General features: G+C 39.6%; 1 long non-coding RNA gene across 1 annotated transcript; it reads left to right on the forward strand.

Annotated features, from left to right (window-relative positions):
* Window positions 1-760: 760 nt before the first annotated feature.
* On the forward strand, window positions 761-27,908 carry LOC140514825 (uncharacterized). The gene is made up of 2 exons (XR_011970742.1): window positions 761-863; window positions 27,079-27,908. It is a non-coding gene; the product is annotated as an uncharacterized lncRNA (long non-coding RNA).

Raw genomic sequence — 27,908 nt, forward strand, 5'->3', positions numbered from 1 at the left:
TAAGGGCGGGGGGGAGGGGGAGGGGGCGGGAGGAGTCACCTGCGCGGTTCTGGGGCGCCAGACCGGGTGCCCACGTTACTGAGGACAACAGTGGACCAGAAGAGTTCTTGGGAGGCCCCCGGGATCGTGAACGCGCGTGCTCCCTTCAGCCCCCTCGTGGGACTTTGCCCCGGCCGCCCCGAGTATCCGCACACTCGTGTTTGTCGGTCGCGGGTGATCCTGGGTGATTGCACGTAGTGGGTGCTCAGCGGGCCTGCGGCATCTTCGAGCCCCCGCCCCGAGTGGGGGCTTCTCCAGGGAACGAGGACCTGGCCGAGGCCCCGAGCTCTGCCTGCCTCAGTGTCCTCATCTGTGCAGTGGGCTAGCCAAGGACCCCAGGCAAGAAGACCCCCTGCGGGGTCAGGACTGACAACATTCAGCAGCCCACGGGGAGGCAAGGCCAGACCCCACAGCAGGGCCTCCGATGGCGAATTCAGCCCCTGTGCCGCCGGGGCGGGGGGTGGTGGTCAGGGGGGAGTACTGCCGAAGTGACCACGGCTTTAGGAAGCGCTTCACCCCGGGAGGTCCGCTGCCCGGGTTCTCCAGCTCCCTGCCTCTGAGGAGGGAACTGGACAGCAGAAAAGGGGAGTGGCCCGCCCCTGGGGGTCAGATCCGGGCCGGGGGCCTCCTCCCCAGCTCTGGGCGGTGCTCCCGAACAGGGGAGGTTCTGGGGTGCCACCCATCCATCTAGGAAGATAGAGGAGCGGTTGGGGTGAAATGTGGCGAGAGCAGCATCTTCAGCGGAGGAGGGGGTGCTCAGGGAAGGGAGCCCCCGCAGTTGCGTAGTAAAGCTGGGAGCAGGCCAGACCTTGGCCTTGGGGAAGGTAAGGAATGGAGGGGCGGGGGGCGGCTGCAGGAGGCCAGAGCAGAGGCACAGAGGGCTCGTGACCCTGGGAGTTGTGGAGGGGCAGATTTGAGCCGTGCTCTCTGGGGTCCATATCCTCGTGCAGATGACTCACATCTATATACAGCCCCAGGGGCTTTGGTCCCACACGTCAAAAATGAACTCATTATCTCCTCCCTTCCCAAAATTAGAAAGCCAAAGAAAATAAGCCTTAATTCCATTTCTTTGCGGTGTTAGAATGAACTCTCCACAGAAGTCCCCAAGGGAAGAATATTGCCCCCAAAGACATAGGGAGTATTTAAGGTTACCTCTGCTGCAGCTACTAAGAGGCGGACAGTGAGGACGTTCGAACAGAAATGAGTCACAATTTATGTCCAATGTACAGTCAAATGCCAAAAAAAAAAAAGCGTTTCCTTTTTAGGCAGCATGTGAACTCCCGGGCTTGTTTCACAGCCCTAGTTTTCTAAATTGCTTATGCTATTTTCAAAATTGTTGGCTTAGTCTGTATTCCCTTCTGTTTGTGTCTGTGCATTTTAAAAAGTGTTTTAACAAACCCTCTTTTTTCCTCATTATTGCTAACTCCCCTCTCTCCCTCACACCCCCATTAGAAAACCGACAGAAAACAAGCAGAGACGTGTAACAAATAAGCTTAGTTAAGGAAAACAATTCCATACGGTGGTCATGTGAGTTTCATTCTTAGCCCTCTAGAAACATGATTGGTCGTTGCCTTGTCCAGAGTTGGCAAGATGTACAAGTTGTCTTAACCTCAGTCTCCCTTCTCTTTCCTCCTTGTGTCTGTGTCAGTGTTGACTTTGGTGCGTTTCCCCACTCGTAACTTGTAATTCATCTGAAGTGGTGCATCGAGTACTTGTTTCAAAGCCCTTATCCGGGAAGATACAGGAAATTCCCTCCTTTCCTTGGCCTTCACACATGGTCTCCATTTGTCTTCCTCTCTGTGCTTGGTTAGCCTAAGGTCCCTCACACTGTTGGCTGATTTGTGGGCCTCTGGGTGGGAAAAGGGAAAGGTCCACAGAGCAGAATTAGGAGATAGCGCCTTACTGTTTCTGATATACTTTCTCTAAATGTTCCTGTCTCTGGAATTTGAAAGGGGAGACAGGCAAGATGGAGGTTGTGGTGCTTTGGATTTAATCATGCAACCATTCTCTCCCTTCCCCTCCCCCTCCCCCTCCTCTTCTCCTCTCTCTCTCCTCTCTCTCTCTCTCTCCCTCTCTCTCTCTCTCTCTCTCCCTCTCCCTCTCCCTCTCCCTCTCTCTCCTTACTTTTTTCTTCCTAATTGGACCCCTCATCGGATGAATTGCTTTCAGTTTTGTTGTTCTTGGTGGCGGGAGGTGGAAGAAGCACTTCACAATCTGAAATACTACATAATGTTTACCTTAATTTCGCAAAAAACCCAACAAAGTAAAAGTTCATCAGATCATCCTCACATCTGCTTGCTTCAGGTTGCAGCTGTGCTGAGCTCTAGGTATCCTCTCTCATTGCTTGGCTAGTTGACCATGATGGGCAACTCAGGCCCTCTCTCCTTGCTGAATAGCCTTCTCCTGCCACGGCTAAGGAAAACTCCTTTTGTTGGCTGGTGAGGGAACTCTGAGTGTCTCACTTTGTTCCAGGTTTGAACATAAATTATAAGGCAAGTGACCAGAATCAGGTCCACCCTTAACAAGGTGTTAAAAGTTCAGAAAGGCTTGTTACAAAGGTTGCAAGGGAATAAAAACTATTGGATTTTTAATAGGGCAGTTCTAAGAGGTTAGAAGCAGCTATAATCTGCTTCAAAGAAAACCATCAGCTTGATATATAGGCTTGATGTATATAACACATTTAGTGTGAGGGTTTCTTCGGATTAGAAGAGTTTCTTCATTAACAACTTCAGTATGTAATCAATAATAAATAGATTCAGTGCCAAATAAGAGCTTGGTCCATCACTTCACCTCTACAGGTAGCAATTCCCAGCAGGACACTCATGTTACCGTTGTGTTCGTCCTTCCTTGCTGAAGAAGACCATGCCATCAGAGAAATGGTAGCATGACTTGCACTTGACTTTGTTTTGAGTGAGGGAGGGCTGTGCAGGTAACCAGCCTCACTTCTCCTCCAGAGCCATCTGGATCTAGTGACCAGATATTCATCAGGATGACTGGAGATGGCCCAGCATGCAGTGGGAGACCTTGGCCCCTTTAGGCCAAGGCCTACTCAGGGACTCACTTGGGGTGAGTGAATAGGCCTGTACACTCATGAGTCAGGCTATAGCACTCACCCCAGCCACTGGCCAAGAAAAAGGCCTCTCCTAAAACAAACCTCATAAAAATGGAAGCTCATCGAAATCGTGGGAAAGGGAACTCTTTTTTCCTGTCTTTACATCTTACACAGCATTTAATGGGTTAGAAGCCAGCCTAGTGATGTGAGATGGCCTACCTGGGAAGGACTTGTCTTTGACCTAAAAGAAAGTGGGTGCTGTTGTTGAATGCAGATGGAAGCATACTATTTTCACATTTTTTTTGTGTGGTTTTTTTTCACTTTTGGTCTGTTTCTTCTTTCACAACATGATCAATATGGAAATAGGTTTTACATAATTGCTCACATGTAACCTATATCAGATTGGTTATCATTTTAGGGAGAAGGGAGGGAGAGAGAAAATTTGGAACTTAAAATTTTTTTAAAAAGAATGTTAAAAATTGTCTTCATGTAATTGTAAGAAGTAAAATACTGTTTTTTAATAAAAGTAGGAGCCATGGAAAAGAAAGTAGTGACAGACTGATGAATACTGGACTGAACCAGGTCGCTGATTATCTATGCCCTCTCGATGTCATCTGGCATAGTTCTAGATTCAAGGTAAAGTAAAGAAACAAGCATTGATAAAGAACATGCTAAATTTTCTCAGTTTGTAAACATTAAGATCATTTACTTTCAAAACCCAAGAGAATCAACAAGAAATCAGTAAAGCAAACCACAGACTTTTAGCTTATTGAGGTAATTAGGGGCAATAGATGTTCAGCAAAACAGATAGGAAAATAAAGTAACCTGAATTTTTATTTAACAACAATAGAGCACTTGTTAAGTGCCTACTATATACCAGACCAAAAAACCAACCAAACTATTTTGTTGCAAATTCATTTTAAATGAAAACAAAACAGACTAAATCTGGAAATTAACCTACCAACACTCACCTTGAATTTCTAAAAATGCAAAACAATTTTTATAGAAATAAGGAAAGAACTAAACATGTATATTTATTCAATCTGCTTGACTCTATAGTCCTAATAAAGTAAAAATAACAATACTGCATTACCAACTATATTAGCATGTTTTACCAGTTGAAATACTAAAGGCATACTTAATAAAATTAACTTAGATGGTAACAATATATGAAAGAATAAAAAAATAAAAATGAATAATGAAAGAAAGAAATAAAGGTGGGGGATTCATACAGCCAACCCAAATCATGGCATAAACAGTAACTTCAAATTATTTCCAGCTACATAAAAAGTCTATGGTAATTCAATTTAATACATTAGATCAGAGAGAAGCAAATGTATACAGTAAGATATGTGAACTTGGGCAAGTCACCTGTTTGCCTCGCTTTCCTCAACTGTAAAATGGCACTGAGTCTTCCAGGGTTGCTGTGAAGATCTGATGAGATCACACTTGTAAAATGCTTAACACAGTGCCTAGCACAGAGTAGGCACTATAAATGATCATTTTTTTTTGATGATGATGATGTTCGATAAACCCAAGAATAAGAGTTAATTTTTCAACAAAAACAGCAGAGGAAAGTGAATATCCCCTGTATGAAGCATGAGCTATAGCTTTCCCCCAGGTACACCTACTCTGCATTGGCACTGGAGGCAGTAGGGTCAGCAGGAGCATGGCAGAGAATCTGGGAACTCAGAGGGACCAGGGAATAGAATGGGGGCAGTCTCAGTGTGAGCCACCAGGTGGCACTCCAACCTCCCCAGCAGATCCCCTTGTTTCTCTGCACATTGTGGGCGTGGGACTGAATCTCTTCCTCCCAGGCGCCCAGGTGTGGGCCCTTCTAGGGTGTAGATATGTATATGGTAACATACAGTTTGTTGGGTCGTATTCCAGTTGAGATTCAGAGCTTCTTCCCTGCTACCTGAAAGTCTTATACATTCACATAAATTAGTGTAAATTTACTGAATGCATTTAAAATTAAAAAAAAAAAACCTTAAAATTCCTCATTCCTTGTGCCTCACATCTTCTCCGTGCTTTTGTCTGAAAAGCTGTCTAGCTCAAGCTCAAAAGGAAGGAATTGTCTCACTTCTCACTTCCGGAGGTTGAGCATTCACCCTGATTCCTCTGTGGATCACATACACTTCCTACCCCTAACCCTAAATGCCTGGGAAACTTGGACATAGATCAGCAGGCTGGTTCTGAAATCAAGAAGACCCTCCTTCCAGGGACTGCTCCCATATTTCCCTCTTGGTGCATCGTTCACTGGTATTATTTTTGTAAAGTACGAAGACTTCATTTAGCCTGTGTGGATGGCGGAATCATATTAAAACACCCTAAGCAATTAGATTGCCTGTCTCTGATGCATTCAAGATGGGAAAGGTGCAGGAGGATGCCAAGGAAAAGCTGATGCTTCACTTATTTCCCCATTATCTCTGTCAATATACTGTTAAACTATAGGTCGTTTTAGGGAGATGGATTGTGTGTGTGTGTGTGTGTTTTCAGTTTCAGTGTGTAGCTATTAATTTATCAATAAAACTGTAATGTTTTATCTCTTGAAAAAATATAAAACAGCGGAAACATGTACATGTTTATAGGCAACAATGGAAAAACCGATAGGAAGAAATTGAAGACTAGAGGGATAGTGATTATGAGGGTAATATGCTGGTACAAATAGGAGCAGATGGAATCTATGGTACAGTAGAAAGGAGAATGGAAGATAGTGTCAGTATGTATGTGGATCAATATGTAGGTCAAGATGTAGAATAGAGAAGAGGGAACCCATGGTCCATATTTTCTCAATAATATATAGAAGTCTTCAGTTGAAAGTTTTGGGAGAAGAGGTAGTGTGGAATGCTTAAGTGAACTTCTGTTAAGTCATTGTGTGGTCAAAAGAAGAGGAGAAATCTGTAAGGAAAAAGAAAGTAATAATTTAAATTCAGAGAACTGAGGATAAGCAGGTGAGTAGGAAGCTTTTTTTTTTGCATTGGGGAGGTGTGTCAGCACCCCAACATGCACAGGGGGCCTGCTGTCACAACTTCTCAGATCTGCATTCATAAAAGGAAAATGGCTTTCAAGGGGTTAACAATCACTTTAATCAAGCACAGGTATCATTCTTTTAACCAAGTACATACATCATTCAGTTAGTTCAGGGAGTCAGCACCCTGAATTTCAAAGAAAATACAGAGAATTAAAAAAGATCAACAGACATGGCTTCCTCTGCCTCAATTCAACAGATAACTGGACCCCAACTGCCTGACCATAGTTACCGGAGAGGGAAGCATGACATCTGGGTTCTCAAAGCCCAGGGACTCCTTAGCAGCTTCCCAGAGTCTTCCTCTGGCACTCAAACCTACTTGCAAAAACTAAGCCCCAAAGTAAAACCTCAACTTAGAGTATTATACCTTTTTTAGAGCCACAGGGCATCATAACCCTTTGACCCAGTGCCTCAACAGAATAAGCAAAAGGTACTTGGGACCCTCCTACAAAACAACTCTGTCTAATCAAGCTTCCCACATGGGCCGGCCCATCAATGTGTGGGAAAGATCTTTAGTCACATTAAAATAATTAACAGTAAAAATACACTGTTTCTAGTTAAAGAAACTCAAGTTTCTGTACTTTACTCCTTGTAAAGATTCTTGATTGATAAAGGCAAGATTCAATTGGAGGCATTTGATTATACTAAAACAAAAACAGCAAAAGATCCTGTTTTGGTTGCCATCACAGGAGGCTGTGGGAATCGATCTGCACCAAAATAGCATTTTTGTTGTTCAGTTGTTTCCATTGTGTCTGACACCCCTAGACCCTATTTGGGGTTTTCTTGGCAAAGATACTGGAGTGGTTTGCCATTTCCTTCTCTAGCTCATTTGACAGATGAGGAAACTGAGGCCAACAGTATTAGCTGATTTGCCCAGAGTCACACAGCTAATAGGTATCTGAGGGTGGATTTGAACTCAGGTATTCCTGACCCCTGGCCTAGCAATCAATACACTGTGCCACCTAGCTGTGTATGTGTGTGTGTGTGTATGTGTGTATACATATGCACATGCATATGTATACACATACATGTATCAGTGCTACATGCTACCTTTATAAAAGGTATATAAACAACCTTTTGTTTATAAAAGGTTTATAAACAAACCGTGTTACAGCATAGAGAAATGATAATTATTTTTTTACAAAGCGGAAATAACTACATACATCCTTTATAGACCAGAGACAATAATGTAATAAAATAGTAAAGAGCACAGTGAACACAGGGAAGAGATGCACATCTAAATGGAGATAATGAATTCGGCATGAGTGTGTCAGAGTGAATCACAGAAGAGATAACTGCATGAAAGAGAGTGACAGTGAAACCATACACCAAAAGTTCTGGAATGTGGCCAAAGCAATCCTTGAAAGGAAAACTTTATCTGCAAACACAAGGTCAGATGAATCTGTGCCATAGACTGAAGAGTTCCTATCAGTGATGTAGACTGCAGCCTCCTGTGTGTCTCTTATTCATGTCCTCTTCTAAATTCAACAGGTAACTTTCTTTCTCCTGACATTGTAAGTATATCAGTAGAGTGCTTTGGCTGTCCAGCTATCATCATGTGTCCACTCTTGCCTTACGAATAGTTCATCTCTTGTCATACAATTCCTTGATAATATTCTTTATTTCTGCCTTTCTTTAGTGCTCCTCATTTATTCTATGTGGTAGCCTACTCCCACCCACTGTGTATCTCTCCATTGTCCTCTGTGTGGTACTCATTTTTAATTCTTTGGAGGAAAGGGTATTCTTCATCTCACTGCCAACTAGAACACAGACACAATGAGGGTATTAAAAAAATGGTCCTTTACTTACATGCAAAACTTGGAGTCAGTAAAGAAACTTTGCAATTTCCTGAAAGCAACCCAACTCCTTTTCAGCTCTGGGCCCAACTCTAAATCCATTTGTGCTATGGATACTGAAAGATATGCTCTAAAAAGTGCATATCTAAGTGCAAGTTGGAATCTGGCTACAAATAGTCTCCATCCACTTGGTCTTCTCTATGTGAATGGACAGGCCAGACTCCTTCTGAGTGATTATAGAATCTTCCAGGAGGTCCTAAAGTGTCATCTGCTAACAGGAACATCTCTATAACCTCAAGATCCACAGTGAATCTATATTCAGTCTTGGCACTAAACTTGTTCTCTGTTTTGGCAAGTGTACGTCTCCCTATTTTCTGCCTTGCCTGATGTTTATTATCAGAGGGTTGTTTAACAGGATTATTCCTTTTTCTTTTTATTCTAAAGCAACCAATGGTTATAACAATCATAAAACAAAGGAAAATAAAAATGAACCTTAATTTTCTGTGGCCCCCTTCAACTTCAGCAATGTTGGTGGTAGAGTGATGGGAAAGGGGAAAGGGAGTGATCAAACAAGTGTGCACACAAGTTTTTAGACCATCAACAAACTTAAAATCAACTATTGGTACTCTAGATGTTAGATCCTTGTCCAGTGATTAAATGTACATATTGCCAAGAATTTGAATTATATCAAACTTGATATTGCTGTAAATAAAACCTGAAGGAAGAAGGAATTTTCAACTAAATTGAAGTGTAACCCAGGTATTCTTTGGAGGAGCTCAGATAGAAGTTGGTAGACCTGGTTTTATGATATGCCCAGAGGCTCCAATTAACATTTAATGAGACATACATTCAAATAAAAATGATAAATATTTGCAAAAATGCCATCCTTGAAATAATTGCATTTTTCAAACCAATATTGATTATTGAGGATGAAGCAACAGAGAAATTCTAGGAAGAATCTAGTAATGTAATAAAATCTATATGAACTGACCCATAACAAAATGAGAAAAACCAGAGGAACAATTTATACAATGACAACAACGTGGTCAAAGCAAACAATTTTGAAAGCTATAAGAATTCTGATCAATGCAATAACCAACCATGATTCCAGAGAATCAATAATGGAGCTTAGTACCTACTGCCTGATAGATAATAGATTCAAGATGCAGAATGAAATGTACATTTTAAAGACATTGACAGTACAGGAATTTATTTTGCTTGAGTGGGCATATTTTTTCAAAGGTCGTCTTTTCCACTTGGCAAAAATGGAATATCTATAGAGTATCTTTAGCGGGGAAAAAAGGATAGGCGATATATATGGTGAACACCAAACAGCATTACAAAGAATGATACTAACTACATTTTAACAGACAGGAAGGAAAAGATATTGTTGATGTGGGAATCGTTCCTGAGTAAATAGGCAAACTATTAACTACTTAGAGCTAAGAGCAAAAATTGTAATCTCAATGGAAACGATGAAAGAGTTGGAATAGCACTTCCATATCTCAAAGAACAGAATAAATCAGCAATTATACAAATCATTGAAAAAAATAGACAAGTTGGAAAAATGGGACACACCAGAGCAGAAAGAATCAGAAAGGACATAATAATCCAGTGTTCCATTAAACATAATAACTTGGGAAAGAATTCTGTATTTGACAAGAGTAGCTGGGAACACTTGTTTTTTTTTTAATAATATTTTCCCAATAACATGTAAAAACCATTTTTAACATTCACTTCTAAGAATTTTGAGTTCCATATTCTATCTCTCTCTCCCTCCCTTTCCTACCACCTTCCTAAGATGGTAAACAATTTGATTATACATGTACAGTCATGGAAAACATTTCTATGCTAGTCATGTTGTAAAAGAAAATACAGATTCCCCTAAAAAATCCATGAAAAGAAGTGAAAAATAGTATCCTTGGAACTGCACTCAGACTCCATCACTTCTCTCTCTAGAGATGGACAGCATTTGTCATCATAAGTCCTTCTGGATTGTCTTAGATCATTGTGTTGCTGAGAATAGCTAAGTCGTTCACAGTTGGTCATTGTTACAATGTTGCTATTACTGTGTACAATGTTCTCTTGGCTCTGCTCATTTCACTTTGTATCAGTTCGTGTAAGTCCAGGTTTTTCTGGAAATCATCCTGATTATAATTTCTTATAGCACAAGAGTACTCAGTCATAATCATATACTACAACTTGTTCAGCCATTTCTCAATTGATGAACATCCCCTCAATTTCCAATTCTTTACTGTAGTGCCAGTGTGATACCCACAGCAGCCGCTATGGATATGCATGTAAATTCACAAAATATAAACTCTCTTCCTCAAAGACAAAACCAAAATATTAATTCAGATACCAGAAAGCCAATTCTACCATAGTAGCAAGGAAGTTTGTACACATAACCAAGATAGGGAGAACCACCTTCCCCAAGCATTCCCTCTATCAGGCCTCCCCGCAAACAAGCTCCCTTAGGCAAAATCACTCCCTCTCTCCCACCCGGGCTAGCTGCTCTGCCTCTGCCTGCTCTCTCCCAGCTTCACCTTTCTCTCTCTTCCTGCTCCACCGGTTCAGCAAGCTCGTCCTACCATCAGCTCCATGTAATTCAGGCTGTGGACTGAGACAAAGCTCAAAGATTAGCCTATTAAGGGGTAGGGAAGATCTTCAAATACCCTTACCATTACCTTTATCACCACAAAAAGAGCTGCTATAAATATTTTTGTGCAAATTAGTTCTGTTCTTTTTTTAAAAAAATCTCTTTGGGATACAGACCTGGTTATGGTATTGCTGTATCAAAGGGTATACAATTTTTAGCCCTTTGGGCATAGTTCCAAAATGGCTGGATCAGTTCACAATTCCACCAACAATGTTCCAATTTTTCTGCATCTTCTCCAACATTTGTCATTTTCCTTTTCTGTCATATTAATCAATCTGATGGGTGTGAGATGGTACCTCAGAGTTGTTTTAATTTGCATTTTTCTAATCAATAATGATTTAGAGCATTTTTGTATATGGCTGTAGATTGCTTTGATTTCTTCATCTGAAAACTGCCGGTTCATAGCCTTTGACTATCAATTGGGGAATGACTTGTATTCTTATAAATTTGACTTGGTTTTCTATATGTTTGAGAAATGAGCCTTTATCAAAGACACCTAGGCTGGAAATACTTTGGCAGAAATTAGGTTTCAGCTAATATTTAACACCACATTCTCAAAGTGCATGCTCAACCTGGTATGAAAGGCACATAGAAAAAAATAAGAAGACAACCAGATCCACTACCTTTCTTGGCTATGGCAAAGGAGATACTCGTCAACTAAAAGAGGAATAGAGGAAATCACAAACAATGAAATAGATGTTTTTGATTCCATAAGATAAGAAAGTTCCTTAACAAAAATTAATAAAATAGGGATAAGAATGGAAACTGCCAGTTGAGGGAAAAAAATCTTTGTATCAAATATCTCTGATGAGAATGAGCTATTCAAGCCATATTGGGAATTATGAATGGATAATGAATCCCCGGTGAATAAATGGTCAAAGAATATGGACAAGCATTTCTCAGAGGTAATTGTATACTATTAAACTATATGAAAAATTATTATAATAACCATGAAACATCAAGTCAAAATAACTCAGGTTTCAGCATGTTCAGAAATTAGCATAAATAACAAAAGATGAAAATAGTCTAGACTCTAGCCATGCAGTAGATGTAGTAGAAAGAACATGTGATTTGGATTCAGAAATCCTGGGTTCAAATTCTAATTCTTCCACTTACTACTTGTTTGAAATTAGACAAAGCACTTGATCCCTCTGGGCCTTGATTTCCTCAACTGCAAAATGAAGATGTTAGACTAGATGTCCTTAAAATTTCCTTCCATCTCTAAATTTCTGATCCTCACTGTTGAAGAGTTCTGCAGACAGGCGTAAATAATACACTGATCATGGAATTATGAACCAGACCATTTTGGAAAGCAGTTTGAAATGATTGTGGCTTAAAATGGCTATTCCTTTTCACCATAGATCTAATTGTTAAAAAGATGTCAAAGATGGAAAAATATTCGTAGCAGCACTTGTTGTTGTTGTTGTTGCTGTGTTCATCCTTCATTGCCAAAGAAGACCATGCCATCAGAGAAATGATGACATGACTTGCAGGTCACCAACCTCACTTCTCCTCTAGAGCCATTTGGATCCAGTGACCAGATATTCATCAGGATGACTGGAGATGACCCAGGATGCAATGGGAGACCTTTTGTGGTGGCAAAGAACTAGAAATAAAGTAGATGCCATTAGTTGAAGAATGGCTAAACAAATTGTGTTACATAAGTAAAATAACAAATTTGGGTAAGAAACAATAAATATGAAGAATTCAGAGAAGGATGGATGGACTTACCTGAATTATTTCAGAGTGAAGTAAGCAAAAAAAAAAAGTGTGTTCACACAATGAAAACAATATGTAATAGTGTGAACAGAAGGCAAACACACACAAAGATGAAACTGATCACACTGAAATTTTAATAATCAACCTTGGCCTCAGAGAAGAGGTGAGAAGATAGACTTTTCTACCTTTTTTTTAGAGGTGAGGAAGTTGTGGAAAGCTGAGTTCAATCTCTATTGATATGTTGTTGGATTTTCCTGAACAAATTTTCTCTTTTTAAATCCTTGTTATGAGGGATAGTTTTCTGGGAAAAGGAGATGGAAAGTGATATATTTGCAAATGAATGTGATTTAAAAATAAAAGTTATTGATAAAATTACATTAACATTTTAAAAGATAATGAATCCCTAAAGGTAAGCTCATTTCTCCTCTATAGTTGGAAAATTACTCAGCAAAAGCAAATAAAAACAAATTAAAAAAATACAACCATTGTCAAAGATATTTTCTTTTTCTATAGTTTGATTGAATTTCTTGTTGTGAAATTCACCAGGATAAGGATATGTCTCTACTAGATGAATAAAGTGATAAACTGAGCATTTGTTCAGTAAATTTGATTAATGCTACAAGTCAGAATGAGAAACTGAGCCCCTCTTTCCCTGCTAACCGCAGATTTCTCTTTCTGAATTGGTTTGATCATTGTTTAATTTTTTTTCACAAATAATCTTGGAGGCCAAGTGGCATTTCTAGGAAATGCTGTGTAGGTTGGGGCAACTGAAGCCCTAAGGGATTTAAATAACTAAATTAATATTTGAAAACAGTACTTAATTGAAGAGAATGGAATTTTCATTAATATTTAAATCAATCTCTGATCTAAATGAGTTTGAGATTTTAATATATCAAAAATACCAAACTAGATTTCAAAATCAACTTATGCTACAAAGGGCCTCCATGCTTCTAAAAAGCCATATCCCCTCCATTCCTCTCTTCCCTCCCTAAAAAAAGAAAAGCCCACTAGTATACACTCCTGACAACAGCCTGGTGAAGTGGGTAGTACTTAGCTACCTGAGTGACCTTAGGGAAGTCACTTTCATTTCTAAGCCTCAATTGTAAAATGATAGGATTGTTCATTGATTAAGAAATAAAATTGAATTAAAAATCAAATGATGAGGTGGATGACTTCAAAAGCTTCCTTCTATCTCTAAGGCTAAAGTTACTATGATCTCTGTTCCCATGTGAGTCTTGCAGGTACTTCATGAGGTACACGTTCTTGTCCCCATTTTGCTGATGCAGAAGCTAAATCACAGAAAGATTAAGTGATTTGCCCAGCATTGCAGCTTCACTCCAGCTAGTAAGTGTCTAAGGTTGGATTTGAACTCAGGTCTTCTGAACTCCAACTTTATCATGGCACCTGGTATGCAGTGTTACCTTTCTTGGCAATGTCTCATTGCTAATATACATCCTGGGGAAGCTCCCTGGCAAGGTTCTGAAGGGAAGTGTCCATAGCACCAACATCAATTTTAGAGATCCTGTAATTTCGATGTTAGTACTTCTTGAGCAGAATTCCCCTACTTCAGATGTTCCCAGACATCCTTGAGCTATGGTACTCTTGCTGCATTAAGCCTCAAGTCTCCCAAGTGCTGACCAGGAAGGCCAGCATTCTGGAGCAGTTAGAGTAGAATTCATCTGTGATGAATTTGTTCAAAATCTTCCTCTAATTAAGTTGGCAACATAAAAGGTCATAGAGAAGTCCAGATCTCCTACATAAACCCAGGCAAATATTGAAAAAAAATCCCAAAAAGATTGATGATGAAGAAACCAAAAAGACATTCTCCCCCAGACAGCTTAGGGCATAATATTGGGGATCACCCCTAGTTGGGGAGCATGATATGAATGATAAGCCAACAAAAGAGACTGAAAAGGAACACTCAGATAGGTAGGAGGAAGCAGAGGAATCGGGAAAATTCAAGGAGGAGGGAGTATCCAAAAGGAGAGGGTTCCCAGCAATGCGAAATGCAGTGGTTGGGTTGAGAAGAATTAGGACTAAGAAAAGATCCAGCAAGTAAGAGATCATTGGAAACTTTGGAGAGAGCAATTTCAGTTGTGTGATGAGACTGGAAGCCAGATTGCAAAGGTTGAAGAGAAAGTGAGAGGAGATGAAGTAGAAGTGGTCTTTTCTTTTTTGTTTTGTTTTAAAATTTAAAAAATATTTTCTCTAAATAGTATTTTTTCAATTACATGTAAAAAGAGACTTCCTCAGCATTCATTTTTGTAAAATTTTGAGTTCCAAATTTTCTCTCTCCCTTCCTCCCCTTTCTCCTTCCCAAAACAGCAAGCAATATATCATATGTGTAAAATCATGTTAAATGTAAGAAATGGCCTTTTCAAGGAATTTGAGAAATGGAGGACAAATTTAGAATGGTAACTTAAGCATTGAGGAGAGTTATACATATTTGAAAGCAGTGGGGGAGAAAGTACACTCGAAGGGTGTTGGGGTTTGAAATGTGTTTGTTCTGCCTCTGTCTTTGAAGTAAACAACTTTTTGTAAAAATCTAATTGATGTTAAGTGGTTAAATGAACCCAGGATATTATCACTGGCTCCTAACTATGTGGGGTACATAGACGGTGAGGACTCTAGCCAGTGATAGTAGAGAAAATGTCCCCTCAGAGTTTCTTAGAACGTTGCAATAGAAAATTACAATAATGAGACAGTGTAGCAGAATTTCTTGGTTATGGCCAAAGTTCCTTAGAACCCTGAAGGTTTTAAGGCAAGCAACCCTGGCTCTGGGAAAGAGAACCACAGTTCATGCACTATGAAAGATGGGGAGAAAAACAGGAAAAGCCATGAGGGTAGGATTGGGTAGAATAGGAAGAGAAGCTTACAATCTCCAAGGGGTTTTGCAGAGAGAGCTGAAGCAGGCTTGGGGGACTGGTGGGATGGAAGTGCGTATGTATGTGACAGGGGGAGGGGGAGCATTGGAGCTAGTGGGTAGCCAGCAAAGCAGTGGGTAGCCACCAGATGGCAGCTTGACCTGCTTCTGGGTTTGGCCAGAGTTACTCCTGTTGCTTCTCCTGGGTATCTGAAGCTGGTGGTCTCCCATTTGGAACATAAGGATTCACACAGTCAAGTGGAGGAGCAGAATATATTATACCTGGGGTGAATCAGATAGTAAGAATAAAAATAAAAATGGTTAAAGAAGATAAACGCGAGAACTCCATTATGCTTAAAGGTAATGAAACCTTATACACACATATACAGATATGTGTATGTACGTGTATGTCCTCTGAATGGCATAGCATCTAAGTAGTTGAAGGAAAAGTTAGTTGAATTACAGAGAGAAATAGACACCAAAATCATAATAGTTGAGGACCTCATCGTACACTTTTCAAACTAAAACACATTGAATAAAAAGACATGCAAAAAAGAATTAAGAACTTTATTAGAATTTTAGGAAAGTTAGATATGACAGATTTCTGGTAATTACTGAATGGTAATTGAAAGGGATATACATATTTCTTAACTGTCAATGCTACAAAAGCTGGTTGTGTGGTTTGGCATAAAATTCCACAAATAAATGTAGAAAAGCAGAAATACTAAACACATCATTTTCTGGCCACAGTTAAATAAAAATTAAAATTAATGAAGGATCTTTGAACAAAGCATTTGTGTAAAAGGAGGCTAAATAATTTAATCCTAAATAATGAGTCAAAAAATTCTTAGAAACAATAGGCAATTTCATTTAAGAAAATTATAATAATGAGATAACATGGTAAAATTTTGGGGATATATAGCCAAAGCAATCCTTATGGGAAAATTTATATTTCTTAATACTTTAATCAACAAAAGAGAAAAAGAACAAGTTAACTGGATATACGACAAAAAAGGCAACAATTTAAAAAACTCTACTTAAAAAAATTTAAAAATCTGAAAATTTAGGAAGAGAAAGACAAAATTGAAAACAAACAAAAAACCCACCATTGAGCTGATAAAACCAGAAGCTGTTTTTTAAAAAAGAATAGTAAATTATTATCTAATCTGATCAAAACCAGAGAACCTGACAGTATAAAAAATTTAAAAGGAGAATTCACATCAAATGAAGAGGAAACAGAGGGAATTTTCAAACTATTTTGCTCAATTACATGCTACTTAAACTGGTAGTGAATGAATGAATAGTTACAAAAAAATAGATTAACAGAAGCAGAAATTGAAAACTGAAATAACCCCATCTCAAAAGAATAAATTGAGCAAGGCATATGTAATAAAGGAACTCCCAGAGTCAATAACAATAAGACCAGATAGAATTACAAATTAATTCTATAAAACATTCGAAGAACAATCTAATATTATAGAATTTGCCTACAGGGATCCTACCAAACTCCTTTTAGAAGACAGAAATGGTCCTGATGCTTAAAACAGGAGAAAGAAGAGAATGAAAACTGTAGGCCACTATTTCTAATGAATATCGATGAAAAATTATTGAATAAGTTATTTAGCAAAGAGGCTACAAATCACATTAAAAAGATTTACATTATACTCTCTACATCATGATCTGTTTGGAGTTATGCCAGGAGTTCAGGGTCGTTCGATATTAGGAACACCATAAACATGCCATAGTGGACAGAGAGCAAGATTCCAAGGCAGGAAGACCTGGATTCCAGTTCTATGCTGGCTACACTGTTAGGTCATTTAACTAGTCTATTTCATAGGCTCTTGAGATTATAAGTTTTAGAAAAGGTACCTTCACTGGTAAAGAAAGTTTCTTCACCTGGGAGTGCCTTATTCTAATGAAATCACAGGTTCAGTACCTATTCTGATAAACATCAAATACTATATCGATAAGAAAATCATGTAAAATCATGATAGTGAATAAATGCAAATACATGATTAAATGCAAAAACACTTTTGACAAAGAACAACCTACTTTTATGAAAAAATTAAAAGGCATAGGAATAAATATACTATTGCTTAATATGGTAAATATTAATGTTAAACCTTATCTAAAACTAGGGTGCAGCATTATCTGTAATAGAGACATACCTTCTAGTAAAATCAGGGATAAAGTGAGGATGCCTGTTATTACCATTCTTTTCTAAAAATTAATTTATTTTTAGTTTTCAACATTCATTTCCACAAGATTTTGAGTTCCAAACTTTCTCCCCATCTCTCCCCTCCCCCTCCTCAAGACACTGTGCATTTTGATTACCACTTCCCTCAATCTGCCCTCCAGTCTATCACACATCTCCCTTCCCTTATCCCCATCTTCTCCCTTTTCTTGTAGGGGAAGATAGATTTCTATGCCCCCATTACCTATATTTCTTATCTCCCAGTTGCCTGCAAAACAATTCTCAACATTAGTTCCTAAAACTTTGAGTTCCAACTTCTCTCCCTTCCTCCCTCCCCACCCAACCCCACTGAGAAGGCAAGCAATTCAATATAGTCTATACATGTGTAGTTATGCAAAAGACTTCCATAATAGTCATGTTGTGAAAGACTAACTATATTTCCCTCCATCCTATCCCGCCCCCCGTTTATTCTATTCTCTTTTGACCTTGTCCCTCCCCAAAAGCATTTACTTCTAATTACTCTCTCCTCCCATTTGCCCTCCCTTCTATCATCCCCCCACACCCCACTTATCTCCTTCTTCCCTACTTTCCTGAAGTGTAAGATAGATTTTCATACCAAATTGAGTGTGCATGTTATTCCTTTCTTAAGCCAAATGTGATGAAAGTAAGCTTCACTTTTTTCCTCTCACCTCCCCACCTTTCTCCTCCATTGAAAAAGCTTTTTCTTGCCTCTTTTATGAGAGATAATTTGCCTCATTCCATTTCTCCTTTTCTCCTCCCAATATATTCCTCTCTCATCCCTTAATTTTATTTTTTTTAGATATCATCCCTTCCTATTCATCTCACCCTGTGCCCTCTGTCTATATGTATATAATCCCTCCAACTACCCAAATACTGAAAAAAATCTCAAGAGTTACAAATACTATCTTTTCATGTAGGAATGTAAGCAGTTGAACTTTAGTAAGTCCCTTATGATTTCTCTTTCCTGTTGACCTTTTCATGCTTCTCTTGATTCTTGTGTTTGATAGTCAAATTTTCTATTCAGCTTTGGTCTGTTCATCAAGAATGCTTGAAAGTCCTCTATTTCATTTTATTTTTTCCCCTGAAGTATTATACTCAGTTTTGCTGGGTAGGTGATTCTTGGTTTTAGTCCTAGTTCCTTTGACTTCTGGAATATCATATTCCAAGCCCTTCAATCCCCTAATGTAGAAGCTGCTAGATCTTGTATTATCGTAATTGTATTTCCACAGTACTCGAACTGTTTCTCTCTGGCTGCTTGCAATATTTTCTTGACCTGGGAGCTCTGGAATTTGGCTACAATGTTGCTAGGAGTTTTTCTTTTTGGATCTCTTTCAGGAGGTGATTAATGGATTCTTTCAGTATTTATTTTACCCTCTGGTTCTAGAATCTCAGGGCAGTTTTCCTTGATAATTTCATGAAAGATGATATCTAGGCTCTTTTTTTTGATCATGGCTTTCAGATACTCCCATAATTTTTAAATTGTCTCTCCTAGATCTGTTTTCCATGTCAGTTGTTTTTCCAATGAGATATTTCACATTATCTTCTATTTTTTTCATTCTTTTCGTTTTGTTTTGTAATTTATTGATTTCTCATAAAGTCATTAGCTTCTGTCTGCCCCATTCTAATTTTTAAAGAACATTTTTTCCAGTGAGCTTTTGAACCTCCTTTTCCATTTGGCTAATTCTGCTTTTTAAAGCATTCTTCTCCTCATTGGCTTTTTGGACCTCTTTTGCCATTTGGGTTAGTCTGTTTTTAAAGGTGTTATTTTCTTCAGCATTTTTTGGCAAGCTTTAGCAAGCTGTTGACTCACTTTTCATGATTTTCTTGCATCTCTCTCATTTCTCTTCCCAATTTTTCCTCCACCTCTCTTACTTGATTTTCAAAATCCTTTTTGAGCTCTTCTATGGCCTGAGACCATTGCATATTTATTTTGGAGGTTTTGGATGTAGAAGCCTGGACTTTGATGTCTTCCTCTGATGGTATGCTTTGTTCTTCCTCATCTGAAAGGATGAAAGAAAATACCTTTTTGCCAAGAAAGTAACCTTCTATAGTTTTATTTTTTCCCCTTTTTTGGGCATTTCCCCAGACAGTTACTTGACTTTTGATTCCTTTATCAAGTGGAGGGTATACACTAGAGAGCTGTAAGTTCTCAGTTCCTCCAAGGTGGCACAATCAAGGGAGAGGAGTTTACTCCTCTCCTGGTCTGCACTCTGATCTGGGAGCAACCACAAGCTTTTCTGCCCAGGATCTGTGAGTAGGATTCCCTCTCCAAAGCCACCACCAGTTCCACCAAGCCAGCACTCCTCCTCTCTCCAGGACTGCCACTCAGAACTGTGAGTTCACTCAATCAGCCACTCAATTCCCCCAGAATCTGTAGGCAGAAGGCTCCATAAATGGATGCTGTTGCTGCAGTGGCTGCCACCTCCCTGTGGCTGGGGTAGGGTCGGATCCTGCTCCCTCCTCACCCAGGTAAAAGAGCTTTCTTACTGATCTTTGAAGCTGTCTTTGGCGTTTGTGGGTTGAGAAATCTGGGAACTGCAGCTGCTACCTGTGATTCCGCACCCTGAAGCCTGCTCCAGTCCTGTCCCTGCTGCGTGGCACAGCCAAGGCTGGGCTGTGCTCCACTCTGAGCTTGGTGCGATAGACCTTTCCCATTGGCCTTTGAGGCTGTCTTGGGCTGGAAATCTCTTTCACTCTGTTGTTTTGTGGCTTCTGCTGCTCTAGAATTTGTTTAAAGTAATTTTTTACAGGTATTTTATGGGCTATAGGGGTAGAGCTAGAGTAGATCTGTCCTTCTACTATGCCATCTTGGCTCTGCTCCCTCAAAAAGGTCATTATTCCTATTCTTATTTGATATAGTTCTAGGAATGTATATTATTGTAATAAAACACACAAAAAAACAAATTGAAGAAATAAGTAGATAAAACAAAACAAAATAAAATTATTACCTTTCCCAAATAATGTGGTGATTTATTTAGACAACTTTAGAGAGTCAATGAAAAACAATCAGTTAAGGTAATAATTTCACTAAAATAGTAGGATATAAAATAACTCACAAAATTGTCAACTCCTTTGTTATATTATTATCAAAATTCAGTAGGATGAGATAGGAAGGTAAATTCCATAAAAAATAACTACAGAATGTATAAAATACATGGGAATCCATTTACTAAGACAAAGCAATTATATGAATGCAACAAGAAAATGCTTTTTAACAAAACAATGACACATCTCAATAACTGGAAGGCTATTATTTGATCACGGTTAGACCATGCTAATATCACAAAGTGACAATGTTACCCAAATTAATTTTTTTATTTCATGCCATACCAACATAACCACCAAAGAATTACTTTATAGAATTTATAGCCTTCCCTCAGTGACTGTAAGCCAACCTAGCTGATGTAGCAAGGCCCCCCAAGGAAGAGAAAAGAAGTGGCATGTGCCAGGGGAGTCAGACATCACTGCTATCATGACTACTACCCTTCCTCAGACTTTACTAGAGACAACCCGGGTCCCTGAGCCTAAGAGCCTTGTATATAGCAGGTCCCTGGCCATTGGCCATACTTCCAGCTCTGACAATCATTAGTTAGGAAGTAATCTCTGTTCAAAATGGATCCAACATTGTCAACTGTCATCACTGATAAGCAGGTAAGCATAAGAGTTCTAGTAGTAACAGTGCTCTCCAGACTGCTTGTCATGCTTTCAGTTCACTCCCCTCTCTCCCGCTCCCCCCCTTCCCTGCCACAGGCTATCATCCTGTGGAACCACAGAAAGCCCTATGGAGAAGGGATCAACCATCCCCCCCCCCCCCCCACACCTACTGACCAGCTGCCACTGGAAGGTCAGGCAAATCAGACTACCTTAAGCTGCAAGGGACACAAAAGAAGAAACAGGAGGTGGCATATGCCAGGCAAATCAAACCATCACCATCTCCCCTAAGATTGTGTTGGAAGCAACCCAGATCCCTGAGCCCATGAGCCCACCTCCTAGCAGATCTCTGGTCCTACCTCCATCCCAACCCCTAAAGCCATCATCTCCATTATCAACCCTTGTAGAGACAGGACAACTGCTTTTTATAGGCAGCATTATCCCGGGCTCCTCAGCCACCCCAATTACTAAAGACCCAGAAGAATGTCTCCACTAAAGTCTTTGGTGTGATCAAAGAGTTCAAAGTCAGAAATGGTTGCAGTTTTATCAGTGGAAATAATATTAAAGGTTCATTACTATCTGCTTTGCCCCTATGTGCAATTTTGGAGCAGCTCTTTTTGTAATGATGAAGAACCAAAAACTAAGGGAGTACCCACCAATTGTGTAAAATTGGGTAAAAAAATGTCTAAATGACATGGTATGTAAGGGTAATAGAATACTATTGTGCTCTAAGAAATGATGAAACAAATGGTTTCAGATAAGCCTGGGAAAACTTGTATGAAGTGATACAGAATGAAGTGAAGGAGACAGAGCCAAGGAAATGTTCTCAGTGTAATAACCAACCCTGATTCCACAGAACTAATAATGAAGAATGAGACACACATTTTTTGAACACGATCAGCATAAAAATTTGGTTTACTTGACAATGCTTATTTGTTGCAAGGATTTTCTTTTTCTTTTCAGTGGGAGTAGAGGAGTTGAGATGGAGAAAAAAATGATAATTTTAAAAATGAGTAAATTTTCACAGGTAGGAACAAAGCCTTGGTCATCAACAGAGATTTTTTAAACAAGATATGCCATCCTTTGCCCTTGGTGATCTTATCCATGTGCATTTTATTCAGGGATGCACCTCAAGAAGGAAGGCAGAAGGAAAATTCAGACATAGCCTCCCTGTTAGAAGCAACAACCTAGATTGAATTCCTTAGTACCATCAAAGGATGCTGGGATGACCTTCAAAGACATACTTAACTACCTCATTCATGCTCAGTGTTGATTTTGACAAGTCCACAAAACCTCTCTGAACCTGGCAGGTCCAGGAGCAGTTTTGTGCCAGGAGAGGTATGGCTTCTAGTGGCTGATTTTATCTGTCAGTTGGGCCATCACTAACAAATGAGTACTGTTGGCCTTTGAAGGCAGCTGTCATTGAAAGTGGCAAGACTATCTGTATGAAACTCTGTTTCAGGCATGAATTGACAAAACCCACTGACCTCAATTCTGACAAGTGCCAAGGTAAATGAACGCCAATAACCAAAGATAGGCAGCTGCCTGGCTGGCCAACAATGCATTCAGTGTACGCAAGATTTCAGGTCTGAGAGAGGCTCCAGAGAGGAATATGTGAGAGATAGTACAAGCAAGAGCTGTCAGTTGGTAGAAAGGGATGGTGGGACTAACAACCAGTTAGGAAGGACAATGCCTGAAGGCTAGGCTGATTTTCTTATCCCTCTAATGAGGTGAATTGTCAGAACTTTGGAGATTTATGGAAATTCAGGGCAATATTACTGGAGGTGGCCTCAGAGAGCTGGGGGCTGCAATGTCTAGAGAAGGGAAAAGTCCCTGAGTCCCTGGCCTAGACAAGTAAACATACTGGCTATAAGCCTTTGAATAAATCATTTAATCTCTCTGGGTCTAAGTTTTCTCCTTTGTAGAATGAGGTGGACATACTAGATAATCCCTAAGGTCCCTTGAAACTCTAAATTCTAGGATCTGATGTATTTCTGGATTTGATGCTAACCTATTATCTGTCAGTCAATTAACAAGTATTTTATTAAGTGCCAGCTATGTGCCAAGCACTGTGTTAGGCACTGAGAATACAAGTACAAAGAATGAAATCATCTCTAATCACAAGGAGCTTATATTCTTACAGGGGAGTCAATAAGTCCACAGACAGACAGATACATAGATATAGATGGGAAGATTGATCGACAGAGACATTTATCTATAGATCTATATATGTGTATATATATGCATTCCTATTTGTATATGTTCCTTATTATATATGTACATATAATATACATTTATGTAAAAAAAATACAATAATTTAAAATGAGGTAGTTTGGAGGGAGAGGGTACTTAGAGTTGAGAGTACCAAGAAAGGCTTCATGTAGAAGATGTACCAAATGATCTACAGGGGGATTTGACTGAAGAGAAACTCAGAAAAGAAGTGCTGAACATGAGTTAAAATGATTCCATTGAGGAAAGAAAGGGGAATGTTTAAGACAATTAATATGGCTTCCCAGGGATCACAACCAGCTACGATTTCAAACAAATAAACAAACATAATCGCAATATTAATAGAAGGGCAAATAACTATGAATAAAACAAAGAGTCCTAAAAGAATACTGTGGCCAAGCAGGACACCAGTTACCTACTGGACATCTCAGGTTGAAGGGCTCCAAGATGAGTCACACTAAATATGTCCAACATGGAACTCATTATCCTTCCCCCAAATCTCACCTCTCTTCTGGCCAAGGGGTTCATTATCCTTAAAATCACCTCTGTTTATCATTTTGGTGTCCTTCTTGACTCCTACTCACCCACTATATCTAATCTGAATCAGCTGACAAATGGCTTTTCTACTTCTATGACAGCTTTCATATGCAGCCCCTTCTCTATCCTCATATAAAGGTCCTCATCACCTTCCACCTGGACTCTGGCAATAGCCTAATTGTTCTCCTTCCCTTAACTGTCACCCTTCCCCAATCCATCCTCCACTGAGCTGCTCTGGTAGGTCAGGCCTGACTCAGGCCTGTCTTAAGGTTTAGGTTGGCATTGAACACTCATAGGCTTTCTAACTTTTCTAACTCACAGACTCTCTAACAATTAACAAAAGGGAATTTCCTTAGTCTTATCATGGAAAAGATATTCAGCAAGGATCCAGCATTGATTAAATAGAGCAGCTACTGGTAGTCTTTGAGGTTAAGGGAAGAGGTCCTGCTTCCTCAATGACTTCTCAATGCACTGACTTTTGCTCTTAGGATATCAGGAAGCTACATCAAAGACTCGAGCCTTAGTTCGTTAGGCCACTTATATCTCAATAATCATCTTCAAACTTTTTAAGAAAAAAATTGTTTAGCCTATTAATGCTGCCAGAAAACCTAAACCACCCTATGTGTCAGGGACACTAGTACCCACTGTTCTTACCATATTTACCAAAGTGATTTTCCTAAGTCAAGGTCTAGAGACTTAACCCTCCTCCCCAGTGTGCTACAGTGATTCTCTTACCACTTCTGGGATCAAACATAAACTCCTTGTAGCACTTAGACATCCTAACAATTTGGCTCTATCTTACCTTTCTTGTCTTACTGCACATTACTCTACACCATGACCTTTGTGAACCAGCCAAACTGCCTCTGCTGTTCCTCACACTACACTCCATCTCCCTTGCCATGCTGCCTTCACACCTGAGTGCACCTTTTCTTTCTAATCACTTGGAATCTATGATTTCCTTTAAGACTCAGCTCAAGCCTCACTTTGTGTACCAGGTTTCTCCTAATCCCGGTTATCAGTGCCATTCCCTGTTCAAGGGCATACCTTGTATCTCTTGTATCTATTTTGTGATATCTATATTTGTGCCTTTTGTCTACCCCATTAGCATGAGAAATCCTGGCTAGAAGGGACCATTTCGTTTTGGTCTTTGATTTCCTAGCATTTATCATGGAATCCAGCATGTAACCGGCACTTAGTGAATGCTTGTTGGTGATTGGATGGATGGGTTGAAGGATGCACTGTGTGGAGCTGACAATTGCAATTCTTTAGAGCACCTTCCTCCATATGTGGCAAGTAGAGAATCTCATGGTTACTCCTCATTAGCATTTAGTGTTCCTCTAGCCATCTACACAGTATAGCTCATCATCCTAGGTGTAGTTCTCAAATGTCATATATGTTGAGGACCTGAGGCCATACCAGTCAAACAATTTTGCACCAGTTCACAGCTGTTTTATATTGTTATTGTTGTGTTTGTTTTTTGTTCTAGAAGAGGACCATGACATGAAGATGATGACATGACTTACAGTTGACTTTGATTTGAGTGAAGGAAGGCTGTGCAGGGTCACCAGCCTCACTTTCTTCTCCTAAGCCATCTGGCTCCAGTGGCCTGATAATCATCAGGATGACTGGAGATGGCCCAGGATACACCCTGGCCCTTTCTGTTTCAGGTCAAGGTCTTATCACATTCCCACTTTGAGTGGGATACACCTATTCAATGAATAGGCTTCTTTAAGTAGTTACTCAAGGGACCTAGAGTCAGGAAGTCCTGAGTTGAACTCTTCCTCCAACAATTTTACCCTAGACAAATCGTTAAATCTCTCTGGGCCTCTTTCTGCATTTGTTTAAAAAAATGTGAGAGTTGGGAGTCAATGTCATCTGAGATCCCTTCCATCTTTAAATCTATGATCCAATGATACTCCCTACCCTCTTCATTTCCTGAACATGACATCCTGAATTAACCTTATGGCTGGAAGAATGCACCCATTCCAAGAAAGTTTATCTTTCAATTTAAAAATTTCTTCAGAAGTATCAAACTATTAGGCTAAATTGTGATCTACTTAGAAAATGTAGTTTATTATCTTCATCACTGTCACTTTCCCTCCTTGGACCTCAGTTTTTCATCTATACCATGAGGGAGTTAGATTAAATGACTTTTAAGGGACCCTGCTATCTCTGAGCCAGTGATTTTCCCCTGTCATCATCACTTTCTACACCTGCTGTATGATGTTTATTTTAATGTCTGGTTTTACCACATGACATTATCGATTCATGTAGAGTCAGCTCCTGTCATGTTGCAGGCTAGTTATCTTCTAATATTGATCTTTCCAAGCATAACTGCTAATTTACTGCATGTAGTCTGGAGCCATAAAGATCATAGAATTGCACATTTCAAAGGAGCCTTTCTCAGAAGCTGTCTAGTCGAAACCCCACCTGACCAAGCATTTTCTCTGACATCCCCAGAAAGTAGTCATCCAATCCTCACTTGACGATGTTGGCCAAGGAGGTACCAATTACCTCCACTCATTCCATTTTTTTGAACAGCTCCAATTATCAACTAGAAATTGATTAAGTGTTAGTTCCTGTGTACCAGACACTGTGCTGAGTGTTTAGGGAATCCAAGAAAGATAAAACAAGTCTTCACTGTCAAGAAGCTCACATTCTAATGAGAATTGTCCAGAAACCTTTCCTTCTTTCTATCAAGCTTAAATGTGTCTCTTTGTAATGTCTACCTGTTATTCCACATTTTTTCCTGTGAGATGCAGTGGAACCCATCTAAGCCTTCTTTGACATGATGGTCTTTCAGATAACTGAAGTAAACTAGAATCATACCTCTCCCAACTGTCCTTTCAGAATAAACATCCTCCATTATTGAGAGGACCCTCCCCTTCCTGTTCCCTTCCTTTAGCACACTGTCTAGGATCTCCAGATCCTTCTTAAAGTGTGGCTGAGCATGGGACTGACCCACAGTACTTCATATGTTTCTGTAGGGCACTTTACAGTTACAAGGCATTTTCATATACTTTATCTATTGGATCCACACAACAGTCCTGCAAGTTGTTGGTGATGATGCCTTATATATTGGAAACCACAGATTCAGTGACTAGGTAATATGAGTATCTTATAGAAGGGCAAAAAGGTAGAGTAGAATCCACCCCATTTGACCCTAGTGACTTGATTAGGTACCTAGATTACCTTTTGACTGAACCAAACAATCAGGATTGGTGTGAAGTGACCTGTACACTTCTCTTAGATAGATCAGAACTTCAATCTATGTATGTTTTTTAAAGGAGAGAAGCTACTGCAGAATCAGGGAAGAGATTTGGAGCCTCTGGATACAAGAGGTTGGAACAAGGAGGAGCAAAGGACGGGCTAAGCTATAGTAAAGAAGTAAGTTATGAAGAGAAGCATTGGCTCAAAGAGCGCCATGAAGAGAAGAATCTGGGCTGAGGAAAGTTTCAAGAAAAGATTGACTTTTTCCCCAACTTCTCCTCTAGATATCTGTCTCTCCATAGACACTATAATATAATCTGATGTTTCATTGCATACATATTGCCAGTAAACTGAATTTTGCCTCAACCACAGAAAACAACACCTCTGCCTTGGCATTAGGAATTTTTCCTTCCTGGGGTCTCAGAGCCATCCTGACTGAACTCAAAACATTTCATCTAAAATAAACTTCCTGAAATAGAAAGAAGGAAACCAAGTGGATTGTAGGAGTCATTATATTGCCCCCAGGCTCAAAATGAACTAATGAACAGGGTGTAATGGTAATTTAAATGGGAAGATCTTTCCCATTCATTAATAAGGCTCATGTGACCTGCTTAAATCATATGATAGCCTAAGTCACATGTAAGAGGAGCTTGCTAATGGGTAGAACAGAAAGAGTGGAACAAAACTGGGAGGAAATTGGTGAGAGCAGTTAGAAAAAAGGAGAGAGAACACAGGCAGGCACAGCTAGTCTGGTGAGTGTTTGTGGGAAGGCCCTGGAGGGGTGGGAGGTGGGGGAAACTTGGGAATGGTTTTGTCCACTGCAGTGCTTAATGTGAATTGACTTCTTGGTTACTATGATGTATTTGGCTTTCTGGTGTCTGAATAAATGTTTTTCTTTTGCCTTCTA

Source organism: Notamacropus eugenii, chromosome 7 (assembly GCF_028372415.1).
Source record: "Notamacropus eugenii isolate mMacEug1 chromosome 7, mMacEug1.pri_v2, whole genome shotgun sequence".
In the NCBI taxonomy this organism is placed as follows: domain Eukaryota; kingdom Metazoa; phylum Chordata; class Mammalia; order Diprotodontia; family Macropodidae; genus Notamacropus; species Notamacropus eugenii.